Source organism: Lissotriton helveticus, chromosome 9 (assembly GCF_964261635.1).
Source record: "Lissotriton helveticus chromosome 9, aLisHel1.1, whole genome shotgun sequence".
NCBI classification, from domain to species: domain Eukaryota; kingdom Metazoa; phylum Chordata; class Amphibia; order Caudata; family Salamandridae; genus Lissotriton; species Lissotriton helveticus.
Window position 1 is genome coordinate 668,294,996 of NC_136070.1, and position 18,285 is coordinate 668,313,280.

General features: G+C 46.7%; 1 protein-coding gene across 2 annotated transcripts in view; it reads left to right on the forward strand.

Moving 5' to 3' along the window:
• The first annotated feature begins 656 nt into the window (after positions 1–656).
• Positions 657–18,285, forward strand: part of RASGRP2 (RAS guanyl releasing protein 2) — a 329,120-nt gene continuing 311,491 nt past the window's right edge. The window contains exon 1 of one of the 2 annotated variants that reach the window (XM_078660760.1): positions 657–764. The gene's annotated coding sequence lies outside the window, so the exon portion shown is untranslated. Of the gene's footprint in view, positions 765–6,343; positions 6,929–18,285 lie in introns of those variants that run through there. The other variant, XM_078660759.1, reaches the window with a different exon arrangement.

Sequence of the window (18,285 nt, forward strand, 5' to 3'; positions counted from 1 at the left end):
TTTTTAGAAAATAATGAGGAGCCCGAAATAGCGGCGAAGTGGGAGGGGAAGCAACGGAAGGGAGGATGCGTGGAGATAATGGAGGGGAGAGATGAGGATAGGGCAGGGAGAGGTGGGGGAGGAGAGATGATGATGGAGAGAAGAGGGCCAGTGAGTCAAAGAAGGAAACGAGGGAACGGAAGACTGGTGCAGGGGGTGGAATAAAGAGGTGGGGGTCGGGAATAGGTTAAACGGGAAGGAACGGGTAAGGAGAAGTGGAGAGATACTGAGAAACAAAAGGAGCTAAAAGATGGAAAAAAATAGAGAATGTGGAGAAAAAGGGGTTACAGGTTGGAGAAAGAAAAGAGGTGACGAGAAAGGGAATTGGGGTGAAAAAGAAAAATGAAATTATAAAATGGGAGAAAGAAGCGAAAAGGCACGGGAAGAAGATGAATAAAGGTAGATAGCTGGGTACAAAGACAAGAGAGAGAAGTCAGAAGAGACATGAGTTGGTGTGGAGGATAAGATTCGACACTGTGGTTGGGAAGGACATACAGGGTGACAGAAGTGGAAAGGGAGATACTGGGGAACAGATGGAATGCGGCAGACAGAGGAGGGGGACAGGGGCGGGGAAGGGCAGAGGGTACGGGCGTGAAGGGAGAGAAGAGATGATGATCAGAAATGCGAGGGATGAGCAAAGAAGAACCAAATTAGCGGGAGAAGAAGGGTCAGAGAGACGGGGGGGCAGAAGAAGGGCAAAGAGACTGTGAGAAGAGAATGCGGAGGTAAGTGGAAGCTAAGGACAAGAAAGGGAGCCGCCAGTGACAGGGAGAAGAAAAACACGACAAGGTGAAAGGGGGCGACACAGGTGGACGTGAAAGCTAGTGGACAGGTAGGTGAGGGTAGAAAGGTGTGGCAGGGGCAGCCGGGCAGGGGTTAAAGAGTCGGGGGAAAGAGGCATCAAGGCCAACTGGGAGGAGGAGAAATAACGGAGATAGAGATTTCAAGAGACGGGGATAGAGACCGAAGGAAGGAAGGAGGGCAAGAGAGTGCCAGAGGGGGGAGAGCATCCATTGACTGAGCCGGGAGTAATTGCAGGACAACGATCACAGCGAGGAGGGGAGCGGAAGCGCGCCAACCGGGGGGGGGGGGGGGGGGGAGGAGGGGGGGTCGAGAATTCGTGGAGAGAGCCGTCTGAAGAGCGCAGGATCCCAGGGACACGCGTTTTACTTTTGGGGGGTGTCTGCATTTCCGGGGACAGGAAGTTTCAGCCTGGAGACCTCTGTAGTCCCCCACCCCCTCCTTCTCCTGCAGGGGCTGCTGCTGCCCCCTCCTCTGCGGCAGGAGCTGGCTGACACCGGTTACCCACCGCCCGCAAGAGCTCCCAGCACCCTGCCTCTTACTGTGAGGGCTGCCACCCCTCTGCTCCTACAACGGCTTTCACCCGGCCTCTCTCGCCACTGGGACTGTTACTCCCCCTCTCCCACTGCAGATGCTCCCCCCACCTCTCCCTCTGCAGCAGCTGTCAGTCTCTCTCCCCTTGGTGTGGCTGTCGCTCACTCACTTGTAGGGGCTGTCATTCCTCTCTTTTCTTGCAGAGAGAGCACTGCCAGCAGTCGCCCCCTTACCCTCCAGCGGCAGATCACCCCACACACTCCTTCTATGATACTCTCTCTCTATGCCGCCCCCTCCATTCTCTCTCTCTCTCTCTCTCTCTCTCTCTCTCTGCGACAGGACTGACAGTGAGTCCAGGTGAGCTCCTTGGTGCACTGAGCCCAGGTGAGTGTTGTGGTGCGTGCGACTTTTGTGGGGATGTTTTATGGTAAAGGCAAGTTGTAGAATGCAAGAGTTTGGGCGCAGTGCTGTAGAGGTCAACCTCTTTGGCGCGGAGGTTTCGCGTGGTAGAAATAAGAGATGTAGAGTTGAGGGCTCGGTTAGAGCTGTGGAGGTGAACGGTGTACTAAATAAAGGTGAGCGGAAGAAAGTGTGTGGTGCGGAGTTTGGCTTACTAGAGAGCCGAGTAGAGTGATGCAGGGCAGGTGTCGTGGAGCGTTGAGATGTGTGGCGCAGGAGAGTGCTGTGGTGGTGCTGAGCAGTGTGATGCAGGCGAGGTGCGAGGGAGAGTTGAGCAGTGGTATGTAGGTGAGTAGGGTGCTGACGTAGAACCGTGTGATGCAGGTGACTGGTCTGTAGGTTTGAGCACTGTGATGCATGTGAGTGGTGTGGTGGGGTTGAGCTGTGTGCTGCAGGGTGGTTGTGTGGTGGTGTTGAGCACTGTGATGCATGTGAGTGGTGTGCTGGGGTTGAACTGTGTGCTGCAGGGTAGTGGTGTGGTGGTGTTGAGTAGCATGATGCAGGTGAGTGGTGTGGTGGGGTTGAGCTGTGTGTTGAAAGGTGGTTGTGTGGTGGTGTTGAGCACTGTGATGCATGTGAGTGGTGTGGTGGGTTTAAGCTGTGAGCTGCAGGGTAGTTGTGTGGTAGTGTTGAGCTGCGTGATGCAGGTGAGTGGTGTGGCGCTTTTGAGCACTGTCATGCAGATGGAGTTGAGCGGTGTGAGGTATGGTGGACAGTTGAGCCGTGTGAAGCTGAGTGGTGTGGTGGAGTTGAGCAGAGGGATGCAGGTGATGCATGGGTGAGAGCTTAGCTTTGGGATTCAGCTGAGTGGTGTGGTAGAGGTGAGCAGTGTGTCGCAGGTGAGTGCTGTGGGGCATTTTAGCCGTGTGTTGCACGTGGGAAACACCCTTTACAACAAAACTTTTACAACGCACTACCATTACGACGCAACTTTTACAACGCAAACCATTACAACGCATAGCGCTGGGGGGCGCTCTAGGATAGAGAATGTATTTAATATACTATCCAACACCTTCCCTACTATCCACGGGGACTGGAGTTGGAATATTAAATTAAATAAATCACTATCCAGCGCCTAAAAGCACTATGCGTTGTAATGGTATGCGATGTAAAAACCGCGTTGTAAAGGCATGCGATGTAAAAGTATGCGTTGTAACGTCATACATCCGTTGCACGTGAGTGGTGAAGTGAACTTTAGCATTTTGTTCAGGTGAATGATGAAGCTTAGCAGTGCGATGCAGGTAAGGCTTACCTGGCCCCTGTCTATTGGAACGGGCTTCCTATGCACTTTCCCATCTGTCTGAACTACAGCCAATACAGCAAATGAGTGAAAGCCTCCCTCTTCTAATGGTGACCTCCGTTGGTAGAAGTCTGTTACTATCCAGTAGCGCCAAGATACCTATTGGTGATTTGAGCTATATATCAAGTATAAATAACAGAACATCAGACGTGTTGAAGCGTTCAGTTGTGTGATTCAGTGGAGTGGTGTAGAGTTGATAAAATATATGAAGGTGGAGATTGTTGTGGTGTATGTGAGTGCTATAGTGTCTGACCGTGGTGTGGTGGAGGATAGTTGTGTGATGGATCCAAGCACTGTGTTAAGTGTGGAATGTTTTGCTCGGTAGGTAAGTTGGTCTAAGTGATTGGTGTGGTGGTAAACCATATGTTATAGGTCAGTCAGGGTCGGACTGGTCTATAGGGCAATCCGGCAGTGCCTAATGGGCTAGTCTGGCAGATCACTGTGTGGGGCAGTGCTTTAAATTGGCCGGTACTCACCTGTACTAAGTACCAGCACTTCTTAGCTTTATCACTCTGAGTACCAGTACGCCTCTGCTGCCAAGGAGAGTACGGGTACTCATGAAAGGGTAGGCTCATTTGCTGGGAGTGCTGGTGAGCAGGAGTGGAAGCTGTCTCTGGCAGCCAAGGCACCGCTTCTGTTACCCTGATCTGAGCCCCAGCTGAACTATTCAGCAGGGCTCATTTGCATAATGTCCGTATGCTCACCATCATGCTGTGTTTGATAGAGCAGGGTCCATTGAGGCCCTGTGCTTTCAATCACATTCACACTATCGTGTGCGTTTGTGCAATCATTCGAATCAAGGCAGTCTGCTGACAGTGGCAATTAAGAAAGCCATGGGAGGTTAAGAGTTCAAAATGGCTTTTAATCATACCTGAGTCTTTTGTGTGTCTTCTTATGTCTGTGTGTCTGACTGCATGTGTATGCCTGTTTTTAGTGAGTAAAGCTAGAGAAAGAGGAAGGGAATCGAGATACTCTCAGGAGGTATTTTAAAGAAAATGTGTGGTGCTTTGTGTGTGCAAGTCTGTTCCATGACAAAGGTTCATAAATAACGTAAAAGGGAGTGTTGGTGGGTGAGTGAGTGAAAGGATGGATTGATGGATGAGTGAAAGGGTGGATGAATGAATGAATGAAGGATGAATCAGTCAGTGAAAGAATGGATGGATGAGTGAAAGAGGGTGGATGGATTGATAAAAGGGCAGATGGGTGGATAGGTGAAAAAATGGATGGGTGAAAGGGAGGTAGGATGGATGAAAGGGTGGATGGAATGAAGGAGTGAAAGGGTTGATAGATGGATGAGCAAAAGGATTGATTGAAGAGTGAAAGAGTGGATAAAGAGATGGACAAGTGAAAGAATGGATGGATGGATAGGTTTTGCTATAGATGTGGACAGACGGAATGGTGAAAAACTGAATGATGAATGAAAGACCGAATTGATGAAAGAATGTAAAGGTTAAATGGTGGAAATCAGCAGGTAAATAGTAGGATGAAAGGATGAATGGATACGTTGACGTAAGAGCCAAGAGATCTCTTCTGTGGAGCGTTGTGATGAGTTGCTTCATTTGCTTGGTGCCATAAGTGCTTTGGTTTGAAGTGGTGGTGTTTTCATTTTGTGACTACTCCTGTGTTCTGAAATATATAGTATTGTGCCAAACAACAGCAATTAACAGTATGGCATTTAGAAGTTGCAACTATTGCAAAACAAGGAATCGTTAACATGTCAACACATTTGGCTTTCATTTTGGGTAATGAGTTAACCTGTTTTGCTTATAGAAACACATTTCTCATGTGTTTTGGTGTGTGCTGCAACTATTATGAAAATCATTAAGTATCATCATGTCTTGCCCCTAGCCCCGCCCACTCACCACACCTCTATCTCATTTTAATGAGTATATGAACTCATTTTTCCCGTTTAAAGCACTAGTGTAGCCTAGTTTTTTAGCTGTTTGTAGGCCTGATTTATCATCAGGTGGGTCCGTTTTTACCGTTGATTTCCCTGCTATTCCCACCAGCATTGCCTGTAACAAACACAAATGCATGCAATCCCCCATAACTTGCAAAAAGTTCAAAACTTTCCACATTTGCAAATATGCCCACTTTTTAGCTATCTAGTTCACTAATGTGGGCCACTTTTAATTTGGTGCCTGGGCTTATTTTTCCTTCCCTGTCCGACCCTTAGGTCAATCGTGAGGTTCATGTGGATTGGTGTGGTATATGCGAGTGGTTCAGTAGAGGTTGAGTGGTGTGCTAAAACTGAGACCTGTGATGACACAGCACAGCACATCTTAGTGAAACAGTAATGTCTGTGTAACCTTACGTACAGCTCTGCTGTCTGACAACTGACCCTGTAAGATCTGTTTAACCCACAGGATGGTGCTGCCTTCTCCTTCTGTGTGTTCAGTTACCTGAAGTATAGCTCTGATGTGCATACCTGCCAACGAACAAAATAACTTGAACTTGTCAGGCCTTACAGGGCCTTGGAGGGGGCGGGATCTGGTGCCAAGAGCTATCTAGAGGCGCTCTGCCCTTCAGCAAGCTCCCCACCCTCTCCCCCCCCCCCAAAAAAAGGATAATAGAGGCTGTTACCATGTCCAGGGGTGTTTTCACACCTTCTAATGGACATCCCTGCTTGCACTTACATCCTCCAAAAAGGAACTGGAAAATCACTGTTTACAGTTGTTTTCAGTTCGTTCTCCTGTCACTGTGTGATTTTGAATCCTCTCCAGGTGACTGTGTGAAGGGAGCCGAACTCGTATGACACACGGTGGTGCCATGTGAATTGGCAGTTATGGTTGTGTGTGTGTGTGAACGTTCACAGACACCTCTGATCTCTGAAAGTGTGTCTCATCCTATGGAAAGCTCTGATGTCTCATACTAGAGCAGAACCTGCGAAATATGTGTGTAACGTTTAGCCTGACAGTCTGACCTCATTACCTGTGGACTATGGGTAGCCTGAGAGCTAGCTCTGCTGCTCGTGACTTGTGCATGTGAAATATGTGTAACTTGTGAGGATAGCACTGCCCTCCTTATAAGAGCTGAGCATGTGAGGGCTCACATTAGAACACATTTTCCCCACAGAAAGGGAATTGGCTGCAATGAACAATTTTCTAGCTGAAGTGAAGGCGACAATAGTGAAGTGAAACACTGCTAGTGGCAGACACAGAGGAACTGTTGTAATGAGAGAAGGAGGGTAAAAGTGCAGACCATACAGTCAGTGTCTGTGACTAAAGAGCTGACAGGAAACATGCAGCTGTGGGCGCTTATCGGCTCTCCCAGTGTGGTTGGTGCTCACTCCTTCGCCCCCCTCCGAGCGGAGCTCTCTGAAATATTTCTGCTCTGTCCTCAGATGTTTGTAGATGTGGCTTCCTGTATGAGGTTGCGAGACCGCGCACCGAAAACACCCATGGAGAAGGTGCTGTCAAATAAAAACTGCACCCGTAGAGAGCGCGTTTAGAGACCTACAACACGTGAGACTATACTCGCAGAGAGACAGCGCGCCTGCAAAGAGACTAAATAAGTGGAAACGTTGCGCAAGTGAAGAGACTGACTGCATCGGGAGAGAGACAGCGCCCACAGAGCAGAGGCTGCACGAGCTGAGTAGAAACACTGGGCCAGTTCAAAGGTAGCGCCTGTGCTGTGGGAGACTCCACCAGTTGCGGCACTGATCCGACTGGGAGTCGGCACTAGTGGAGCCGCTGTGCCCTCGGTGAAGTTGCACCGGCAGAGAGACCGCGCCTGTCGCGAGACGGCAGCGGGCAGTGTGCGGAGAGAGCGAGAGACCGCGGATGGGCACCAGAGGTGAGCCAGCAATTTGGGAAGTGTTGGGCATCTGTTCTGCCAGTGGTGAGGTTGTGTGTTCGGCTAATTTGTGTTTTAGTCTAAGTATGCCCCTGCGTGTATTTGGTTATCATGTGCACTTTGCGATGATGTTTATGTTGCGATGGTGTGTATATTGAGATAATGGTATATATTGGCTACAGCGCACGAAGGCTGTTGTGCTTGCCATGAGTGAATTGTTGGCTGTGTGCTTTATGCTAGTGTATTCATAAGTGGCAGTTTGTGTACTGGGGACTCTGCATTTTGCGGCAATGTGTCATTTTTTTGTGGATGTGTGTGTTTCAGGGTATGATTTGTAACTGGATTGCATGTTACACGGGTACCGTTTGAAATCGAGGTAGAATTTAAATCCGTGAACTGTGCTGGGCTCTGTGTGTGTTATTAGAGTGTGTTTATGTGTGTATTCTGTAACGGTGTGTCCTGAGCTATTTTTGCACATGGGATTGGTGTTGTCATAACGTTAGTTTACGAAATCGGGCTCTATCGTATGAGGGGGTTCTTTGTTTAGTGAGGCAATGTTGTGACCGACAGTGTAGATTGGTGGTAGTGTATTAATTGTAGTAGTGCTGCACGGAGATCGTGTGAGAATGTGGGCTTCATCTCTGCTAGGTTTGGGTTTTTTAGGGGTACTGTATGCATATGACTTTTGGGGCAGCGTGCCTGTTGGTAAGTGGGCATCGGGTGCTGGGGTGTACGAGGCTCCTACGCTCAGATGGACCAGAGCAGGTGCCGGTGACTACCCTGTATCCGACCCTTTTCTTAGAGCAGAGTTTCCCAGGCTGTCACGGGAGAGGGCGGTATTGGCACTGCTGCCAGTGTCTCGATGCCCATCCCTGCCAAGTTAAACCGCTCAAGGTCACTCCGTGCCTGAGAATGGCCGTGGCACGAATATACCCAGAGGCCCCTGCTGCCAACCCGGTCGTAGCCAGGAATAGATCTGTGGGGTGCATACCCTCGTGAAAAAAACACAACACTCCTCACAACAGGAAGAATGGACGTGAGACCTCAGAAGAAACAAACTGAATCTCTGCTCGTGAACCCATGAAATACCACAGGAAGCAGGGTCTGGGGTCCACAAGGAATAGACTAGTAGGCCTTATCCCTGCAAACAGGAAATGTGTCACATGTTCTCCATATAGCTCATTCACACCCCTGGACAAAACTCTTTAACATACAGCAAACAGGGCCTGGGATCTGAGGGAAATATAGCCGGGAAGATGGCCAAGGAACTCCATCTGGAGTACACAAGCCCTGGACTCACTCGCCTGCCTTCTGCACAACAATAAGCAACCCGGCCAGCGGTCGATAAGAGCAAAAAAACACACTGCTGGTTTCCGGCACCAGCCTCTGCATCTCAACATAAAGGAAGGCAGCTCTATAGGGAGAGCTGCGCTGCGGAGAACCACCTCAAAAGCCTCTTCAGCATCACAGGGACCAGGGCCTGGGGCCATACTATTTACTTGAGTTTCACAGAGCACCACAGGTCGCCCAGGCCTCTTCGGCCCGTTAGAACAGAAAGAAAACGCACAAAGCAATGAACATTTCTGAGCACTTGAAAGTTAGAATGCAACCAGATGCGTAGGATGGACTTGGAGCTTACATTCTTCGGGCTCCCAAGAGGACCTTGGATTTAGTTGAATTCCTGAATAGCTCGGCTTGCAAGAGCTGTGTTTCCCGCGCCCGTATATAAAACGTCTGCCGCTCTCATCCATTTGGTGTGGTTTGTCTGGGAGTGTCTGGCCTCACCTGCCGTGGGCTGTCGGGAGTATGTTTCCACGTGTTCTAGGCTGTACCATTGCATGGTGCTGCCAGCGCATAACACGGTTAATACATACGTATGTGAATGTGCACGGGATACTGTTGTATGTGCATGTAGATGGTCATGGGTTAGTGGGGGTAGAATTGTTGGAGGAAGACATGCCTAGGGCAGTGAGATGTAGTTGTAGGTTTGAGGGAGTCATGTTGCATTGTTTGTCTTTTATTACTCCGGTGGTGGTGTGCCTGGGGTTGTTGGCGGGGCACTCCGATGTTAACTGTTGTGCTGAGAGGACACCCTCCCAAGGAGGTTGGCTTTGATGCTGGTGCGGATGCATGCTTAGGAGGTGGTGGATTGTACCCATTGTAGTGTAGCATGCCGCCTGTGTTTTTGTAGGTTGTGGCTGTCTTCTGTGCTTGGTCCTGAGTACAAGAAGTTGTGTTTAGTGCTGTTGGACATCGATACATTGTCCATCTGCATTGCCCTTAGTGCAGTGTAGGTTGCATGCGAGTGTAATGATAGTGCATATAGTGTGTTGTGCTGTGTCAGTGATGTTGATATCTGTAACTGGTGGGTGCAAATTCGGATTGTGTTCAGCACTGATGCTGAAGTACTGAAGCTGTAGCCCTGGGTGCCGAAGTAAGGTACAGGGGTGAATTTCATTTCTTTGCGTTGTAATGTAGATATTGATGTTTTTGGAGATTTGTAGTGCTGTTAAAAAGCATCATAGTTCCATTTGTAACTGGGTTCTGTGTTGGTGGAGTGAGTGTGTAATTGAAAGTGTAGTATATAGTGTCTTTTGACCTGAGATTTAAAGATGTAGATTTAGAGAACTCACGTTTCAGAACTTTGACGTTTATACAGTTGGTGCGAAACCTTGAGTACACCCCAGTAACTCGCTTCACCAGACCTTACACCACAACAAAACCCATTGTAGGACCTGCCAAGGGTCTGAACTCCTCAACAATGACAATGGTTTGGGTGTAGCCAGGGTATCAGATACTTCCCATGTCTTGGCCGGGGTTACCCGTGGCAGTGGTTTTGCAATCCCTGGTCTCGGGGTTTTGAAGTCAATGGCAGTAACAGAAAGAAAATAGCGATCTGAAAGTCCTGTCAGCAGTTACCACTCCATGTTCTTCCACTAGGCTTGTACCAGCAAATCAGAGACTGTCGCTGGCCTATGGGCGGGGCAGGCAATTAATAGTGTGATGTCATTGGGGGTCATAGGGTGCATGATATTGTTTGCACTACCACAGGTATTTCGGTGAGTCGATTTGCTTACCTGAAACTAGTTCCTGAATAATTACAAAAGATAGGACCTTGTATTTAAAGGGAAGAGGCCAGGGCAGTACTTCTAAACACACCCTGCAGCAGCATAAGTAACCATGCCAGAGGGAACACACCCCTGAACTCTTTCCACCAGCAGACAACACTGTTACACAGACCAGGCATAGCCCTCCATAGGGAACACACAACTTGGACATAGCAGCAGTCCATGAACAGCATAGAATTCTGCCTGGGATTCCTAGGGGGTGTATCACGGACACTCAAGTTGCCAGAACCAGCAACGCAGGAAGCAAGACGACTAGAAATTTTAACGAGGACTACTCTGTTAGTACCCAGCTTACCACAACAGGCAACTGAGCATGTCATCGCCTTGCAAATTATAACCTTGGGCCATGGCGCACATCTCACCGAGCCTGCCACCACGCATGAAAGTAAGAAATGCAGAATGATTTCACTCCTTGAACTCACTCACCAGCCCTTGCTCTACTACAAGAAATAGGACCCAGATTAACACACCAGTGGGGGCTTCGACAGACTGTACATCATGTTGGCCCTGTGAACACAACAGAAAACATGAGCTATGTTCTAGCTTGAATATACCCCTGGGAGTCAACTGCCAACCCCCTTCACGCCCAGATTATCATGGTCCTGAGATCTCACCAGGTCTTACATCTCAGACACTTGCCTCACAAGACACAAAGCTCGTTATCGACACAGACAACAGCTTGAGTGCTTCTCAACCCTACTACTATAACATCTCCCGAGTAACATTGTGGGTGGAGGAACTGTTGCTGTGCACAAGGTGTGCTTCCTCAGGCGAGTTGTCAGTCACTTCCTGAGCACAGCCACAATGGCTTCCGCTCTATAGTTGCACACAGGCAGCCTGTAATTGTGAAAGATTTTTCATTGTTACAGCTAGGGGACACGCCTGTTCTTCTCTATTCCCCCACCCATCGCCAACCTGCCTTCCAATGTCACAAGAAAAATCACACTTATCTCCGCTAACTCTGCTCCTCGGCGCACTCTATACAATCGCAGTAGCACAGGGTTCACCATCCCGAATGCCTGGACTCAGAACAAAGCGGTACAAAAGGGGGTGGTGATGGACAGAGCATCTGAACCAATCAAACACTCACACCCAGTCAAAAGATCTGGGTTTAATCCATCACCGTTCTTTAGCCCACTCTGCCACCCCAGTTCATACATGGCCATATGCAAATCAGTCTGACCCTGTGCCTCATGGGAACAGTCCAGCCCGAACTGCCAAGCCATGCCTTCCCTGGACCGGAAACAAGCTCCCTAGGACTGGTTTCTGGCATTACAGCCGTCTTCAGCCAGGCTTGCTTGAATCCAGTGGCAAAGTGAGCAAGGGACTCACGTCTGAGCATACCCTGCCAACTTATGGCGAACAAAGCGGTACAAAAGGGGGTGGTGATGGACGGAGCATTTGAACCAATCAAACACTCACCCCCAGTCAAAAGATCTGGGTTTAGTCCATCACCGTTCTTTAGCCCACTCTGCCACCCCAGTTCAGACATGGCCATATGCAAATCAGTCTGACCCTGTGCCTCATGGGAACAGTCCAGCCCGAAGTGCCAAGCCATGCCTTCCCTGGACCGGAAACAAGCCTCCGAGGACCGGTTTCTGGCATTACAGCCGTCTTCAGCCCAGCTTGCTTGAATCCAGTGGCAAAGTAAGCAAGGGACTCACGTCTGAGCATACCCTGCCACACTTATGGTGGCCAAAGCGGTACAAAAGGGGGTGGTGATGGATGGAGCATCTGAACCAATTAAACACTCACACCCAGTCAAAAGATCTGGGTTTGATCCATCACCGTTCTTTAGCCCACTCTGCCACCCCAGTTCAGACATGGCTATATGCAAATCAGTCTGACCCTGTGCCTCATGGGAACAGTCCAGCCCGAACTGCCAAGCCATGCCTTCCCTGGACCGGAAACAAGCTTGCGAGGACCGGTTTCTGGCATTTCATGCGTCTTCAGCCAGGCTTGCTTGAATCCAGTGGCAAAGTGAGCAAGGGACTCACGTCTGAGCATACCCTGCCAACTTATGGTGAACAAAGTGGTACAAAAGGGGGTGGACTCAGAACAGGCTGGATCTTGCTTCTGTAACCTAGGGCTGGGCCCATAGAAACATAAAACCAGGGCAGCCTGCCTATACTTCCCGGGAGCCACCGTCAACCCCCCTATAGCAGTCCACACAGTACTGACAAACACATCTACCAAATGCAAAAAGAGATCTGCCGCAGAGTGACCCGCATCTATGATGGCTTCGATATTGTCCATCCCTGCAGGCTCCTCTCTCGACTCTCACTGATTTGAGGACTGGACACTCTAAAGTATTACACATTATTTCAGTACTGCCACTTGCATAAGGTATGGCTCTAATGTAGGCCATTCAGGCAGATCTCTGTCTCCATGCTCTAGACCATACATGATTTACAGAGCTGAAGCCTTAATTGTTGTGTTCAGCAAAAACACCACCAAGGCCTCATTGCAAGTACAACACTCGAGCACCTCCCCAAGGCATAGTGGGCTACCCATCCAAAAATACTTTTAGGTGGCTCGCAGGGTTGTATGACAGAGGCATGCATGGCTAAACCACGCGTGCCTTTACCACATAATTTGTGAAGGTATTTACCCTCTCACGCACCGGATTGAGGGATAGTTACCCTCTCACGCAGGTTGCATGGCATCTGTTCCCTAGTGGTTGTTATCCAGATTTGCTCCTGGAGTAAATCATAAACAAGGCCTGAAAGTGAGGAGTTAATCTGGTGCCCACATCCGCTGCCACTGTTCTGACTCACAGACGTATGCGCCTCCACAGAAAGCCGGGGTTCACCATGGGGGACCAGTGGTCCCACAGAGCTTCGCCCACAGAGACTCACAGCTGTTGGGAAGAGGCCCAAGTCTCGCCACCCACTGGTTGGAGTGATGTCAAAACTGAATAGTAAACAAAATGGAAGCAGGGAATCCCAGGAGGGAAGCATGCGCTGTGCACTTTGGCAGCCTCTCCTAATTATAATCCTTGCTCTGATGATGCGGTAATGGACCTGATGCGAATGTGTAGGGAAGGCGGGAAGAGTTGGAGTGAAATTTCAAAGACAAAAACCACTAGACACATTACAAAATCTAAAAAGGTGCTTTTCTTCTGTGGTTTCTGCAGCCGAGCAGCGCTGCAATTCACATGTGTCATTGAGGACCTGCCTGCAGGTTGTCGGGGTCCTCTTTTCTTGCTAATCCGTGTAATTGTTGCTCCCAACATGCTGACCCTCTGCAAATTTACTGTTTGTTAAATCGGTGGAAGGCAGTGAGAGTGCCATGAAAGGCAGTTAGAGTGGCATCAAAATAGTCTCCTTAACTCTCTACTTTCTTCATGGAAGACATTTTATACATAGATAATGTCAGCGTAAATCCGCATACAAGTTGTCCTTGAATATAGTGTACTAATGTAGGCCATGAAACACACAGCATTATCCGTTAGTGGTAAAAAGGAGACAGAGAAGGAGGCATGAATCCAGTGGCTGAAATGCGCCATGGTTGACTGGGAATCTTGGTTCTATATCCCGGCATCCCCACGTCAGCCAATTAAGCAATCTTATTCACATCATTTGACTTCAATGTGCCTCAATTTAATTGAGCGTCTGATCTGAGACGACCTCGAAGAATTTCAGTTCAGAATGTGTACTATGTAAAAAAAAAAAATCCTAATGTATGGTTTATTCGACTGGAATGTTGCTCCGCTCCATGTATGTACCCCGCAAGCACTAAAGCGCGTTGCCCTTTACAAAGCGTTGTACTACCTGCAGGGCCTTACCGTGCACGCCTTAATAACACAATTTATTGGTATTGCCTGATTTTTTATATATATATATATATATATATATATATATATATATATATATATATATATATATATATATATATATATATATATATATATATATATATATACACACACATACATGTGTTTGTGTATGTGTATATGTTTATTCACTAAAAAGAAAGTTTAAAGTGACGTTATGAGGTTATAATTATGTGAAAATGTCAGTAAAAAAAATGAAAACTAAAAAAACACTGAAATACGCCGTTTATAGTTAACTGAGTAAATATAACATGCACCTCCTCCGTGCACAGTGATGTCATCAATGAAATCCTATCACTTGTCTTCTGTGATGTTATCAATGATGTTACAGAACATGCCTTGAGTGCTGTAACATGTGAGGTCTTAAGCAGTGCATGACAAGGGTGCAGTTACAGTTACGTTAGTTAACTATAACTGGTGAATTTCCATAATGTTTTAGTTTAAAATCTTAAGTTTTAATTTACATTTTCACGTAATGATTAAAACACTTACAACACTTAAATCTTTGTTTTTGTAGTGAATTTCGGAATTTTTTAAAAATATGATGCAGCACATTATTACTATACCTAACTATAAGGTCATGTTTACCTTTGGTTTGTTCAGTGACATTCTATGTGTTTTTTAATGTAAAGCCCCGCAGTAAGGGGTTGGCTCGTTGCCTGGCCATTATAATGTAAGGAGGTGTTATTTTAAATAAGGCAGACATACTGGCTTAGTCAAATATAAAGATTATAATTAACTTTGTCATGGGGGTCACCACATTAATAAATCATTCATATGTCACGTTTACAATACAACGAATTTAATCATTAAACATGATCCAATGCATTCACTATTAATACACAAATTGCAAGGTTCATTAATAGTAATTGTCACAAAATATTTAAAAGACAGAACTTATAGTAAAAATAACCATACACATGTTTGAGTCTTTCTTTATTATCCAATGACATCATCCAAAGAGTGTGAGAGTTTGCTTTATGCTTCTGACAATGAAAGGTAATTATTGAGCTACATATAGAGGACATTTTCTAAGGCTTTAGTACTGCTTATGATTGTATGCATTTGAAACATGCTTGACCTCCTAATAGGGTTTGCGTGTGTGGATGATGTGGCTCTCCATAAAGAGCTGTCCACAGGAAAAAGCTGTGCATAGTGGAGCCTTCGGCACCTAGCAATTTCAGATAGTGTAGGCAGTGGACTCTGTGGAAAATTGTGCACGGGTTGACTGACGGTCGTTTACAGTAGGAGCTTAGCGACTTTATGGGGCTTGGTTGTCTGGAAGGAGTGACCTCTCTGTGAAGAGCTCTGCCTAGGGCGAAGGCTGTATATACAATTTAGGATCTGGGCCATCTGAAGGGGATTGGGTGTCTGGAAGACGTAGGCTCTCTGTGAATAGTTTTGCACATGATGAAGTCTGTGTGTATTTGGGGCTAGGGCATCTCGAGGTAGTGGACTCTCCTTTAAAAATCTGTGCACATTGAGAAGGATGAGCGTAGTAGAGGCATAGCCGCCTAATAGGTTCTTTGTCTCTAGAGGGAGCATACAACTGTCTAATTATTTAATATAGGCACATATGTTTATGCAATTTATGCTTTATGTCCTTCTGCTCCATTTAGCACTTCTTTCCATATTTCAAAGGCTGTACTGGTTCGTAGAGTAAATCGGACATCAGTATGGGGAATGATGTCATCAATGATGTCATTTGAGATGTCATCAGTGATGTCATCAATGAGGTCATTGAACATGTCACAAATACTGCAAAATGTGAGGTCATAATCTGTGCATAGCCGTAGTTTAAGTTATAGTTAACTCATTAAAATATAACTGGTGAATTTCATTTTTTTTGTTTAAATTGATCTGTTTTAAATGACATTTTCACTTAACTGTAACGTCACTTTAACCTTTGTTTTTTTCAGTGAGTTTTAATGACAAGCAAAATATTACCATAACTAACTATAAAATTACTTTAAACTTTATTTTTTTCTGTGAATTTCTAGAGTTTTTGTAACATAAAGTAGCTAATTGTTATGACCACTAACCATAAAGCCACTTTAACATTTGGGTTTTTTCAGTGAATTTCTAATGTTAAGTAAAATATTTCTACCATACCTACTGTACTTAGTAGGCCCTTGGCTACGTAAGGAACCTTGAATGTATGAAGGGAGCCTGATGTCTCTGAAGGAGCTGCACAGAGAGCGCAGGCTGTGTGGGTTGTATGACGTTACTACGCATACTTTTACAACGCATGCCTTTACAACGCCTTTTTTACACCGGAACATCCATTACAATGCATTCCATTACAACGCATGCCATTACAACAAATTTTTAAATCTACCTTAACAACGCATTCCATTACAACGCATACTACCCTTACAACGCATACCATTACAACGCATACCATTACATTGCATGTATGGTAAGTATTGGATAGTGTAGGGGTAAAAATTACTATTCTAACTCTAGGGGGTGCAACAGTAGGGTAAGTGTTGGATAGTGTAGGGGTAAAATTTACTATTCTAACTCCAGGGGGTGCAACAGTAGGGTAAGTGTTGGATGGTGTAGGGGTAAAATTTACTATTCTAACTCCAGGGGGTGCAACAGTAGGGTAAGTGTTGGATAGTGTAAGGGTACTATGCGTTGTAATGGTATGCGTTGTAATGGTATGCGTTGTAATGACTGCGTTGTAATGACATGAGTTGTAATTGTATGCGTTGTAGTGTCATGCGTGGTAATGATTGCGTTGTAATGGCATGCGCTGTAAGGGATGTTGCGTTGTACTGAATGCATTGTAATGGTAGTGCGTTGTAAAAGTTGTGTTGTAAAGGTTGTTTCCCGCTGTGGGTAGCAAGGGCTTCCACAAAATGGGGCTTAGATATCTGGAACAGTGTGCTGTACACACACTCTGCAAACATAGTACACACTGTTCTTAGTAGGGTTTGGTGAGGGACTGCGTCTTCACGAAGACCTCTGTACAGGGTGAAGGCTGTGCGTAGTAGGGAGTGATGAGGGCCTAGCCTCAATGCGAAGACAACTGTACAGAGCGAAGGTTGTTCATAGTAGGGCTTGGTGAGGGACTGGCCTCTCCGTGAAGACCATTGTGCAGGGAAAAGCCTATGCTTAGTAGGATTTGGTGAGAGACTGGCCTCTCTGTGAAGACACCGGTAGAGGACGGAGGCTGTGCATAGTAGGATTTGGTGAGGGACTGGCCTCTCCACAAAACCGCTGCAGAGGGCAAAGGCTGTGCAAAGGTAGGATTTGGTGAGGGACCGGCATCTCTGTGAAGACCGCTGTACAGGGCGAAGGCTGTGTTAAGTAGGGTCTGGTGATAGACTGGCCTTTGAGCAAAGTCCACGGTACAGGGCGAAGGTTATGCATTGTAGGGTTTGACGAACGACCTGTCTCTCTACGAGCACGCCTGCACAGGGCGAAGGCTGTGAGTATAGGGTTTGGTGAGGAATTGGCCTCTCCATGAAGACCCCTGTACACAGTGAAAGCTGTGCATAGTAGATTTTGGTGAGGGACTGGCTTCTGCGTGAATACTTCTGTACATGGCGATGGCTGTGCATTGTAGTTTTTTGCAAACATTTTTTTTGCTCCACGTAACACTGGTAATAGTCTCACATGAGTTCTCAAGACCACAAAGTGGCTACACTTGCGCCAATGAAACTCCCGCAGGATTGTGTCTTTTTAGAAAAAATTGACCCCAAGAGGGTGCCTCTGGGACCTCCACAATAAATGCAAGAGGGTTGGTGCACCCATACACTGTCCCTATTATATGTTGTACTAATATTTTTGACTACGTGGGGACAGATGTTCTAAAATGGCGACCGCAGCATTTTTCTTCATGTAGAGGCATTCAGTTTCATTGCTCATACCTGCAAGAGTCTTCTAGGCCAGACCAAATAGAATGTGCATATTTCCTACAAGACTCTTGTGAGAATCCCAGGCAACATATAGCTATACATTTTCAACCTTAATTTCTCAAACTCTACTAAACAGAATTACACTAAATCATGAAAAGCATCCTTTCTGAATAAAGATCTAGCTTTCTGTAAAATTTGCTGTAATTCTGTGTAGCTGTTTTGGCTTTAGCCTTGTCTAAAATTCCTTGTGGACATTGCACAAGGAAACAAAGTTTTGGGAACCCCACCATCTCTTTTCTTGGCCCCTGCTCGACAAATCACTCCTAACTTTTCTAAGAAGGAGCTGAGGTGGATGAACACTTGTTTTGGAAGCTTTCGTGGAGATTCATCAAACGTCTGCAAAGTTATTGGCAAAACAAAAGCGATCTTCCTATGGAAAGTCTAATGTAACAGCAACTGAACAGTGGCAACCACCACTGTGTAATATATATATCATGCTCTAGAGTAAGCATAACTTGTGCCTCCGCT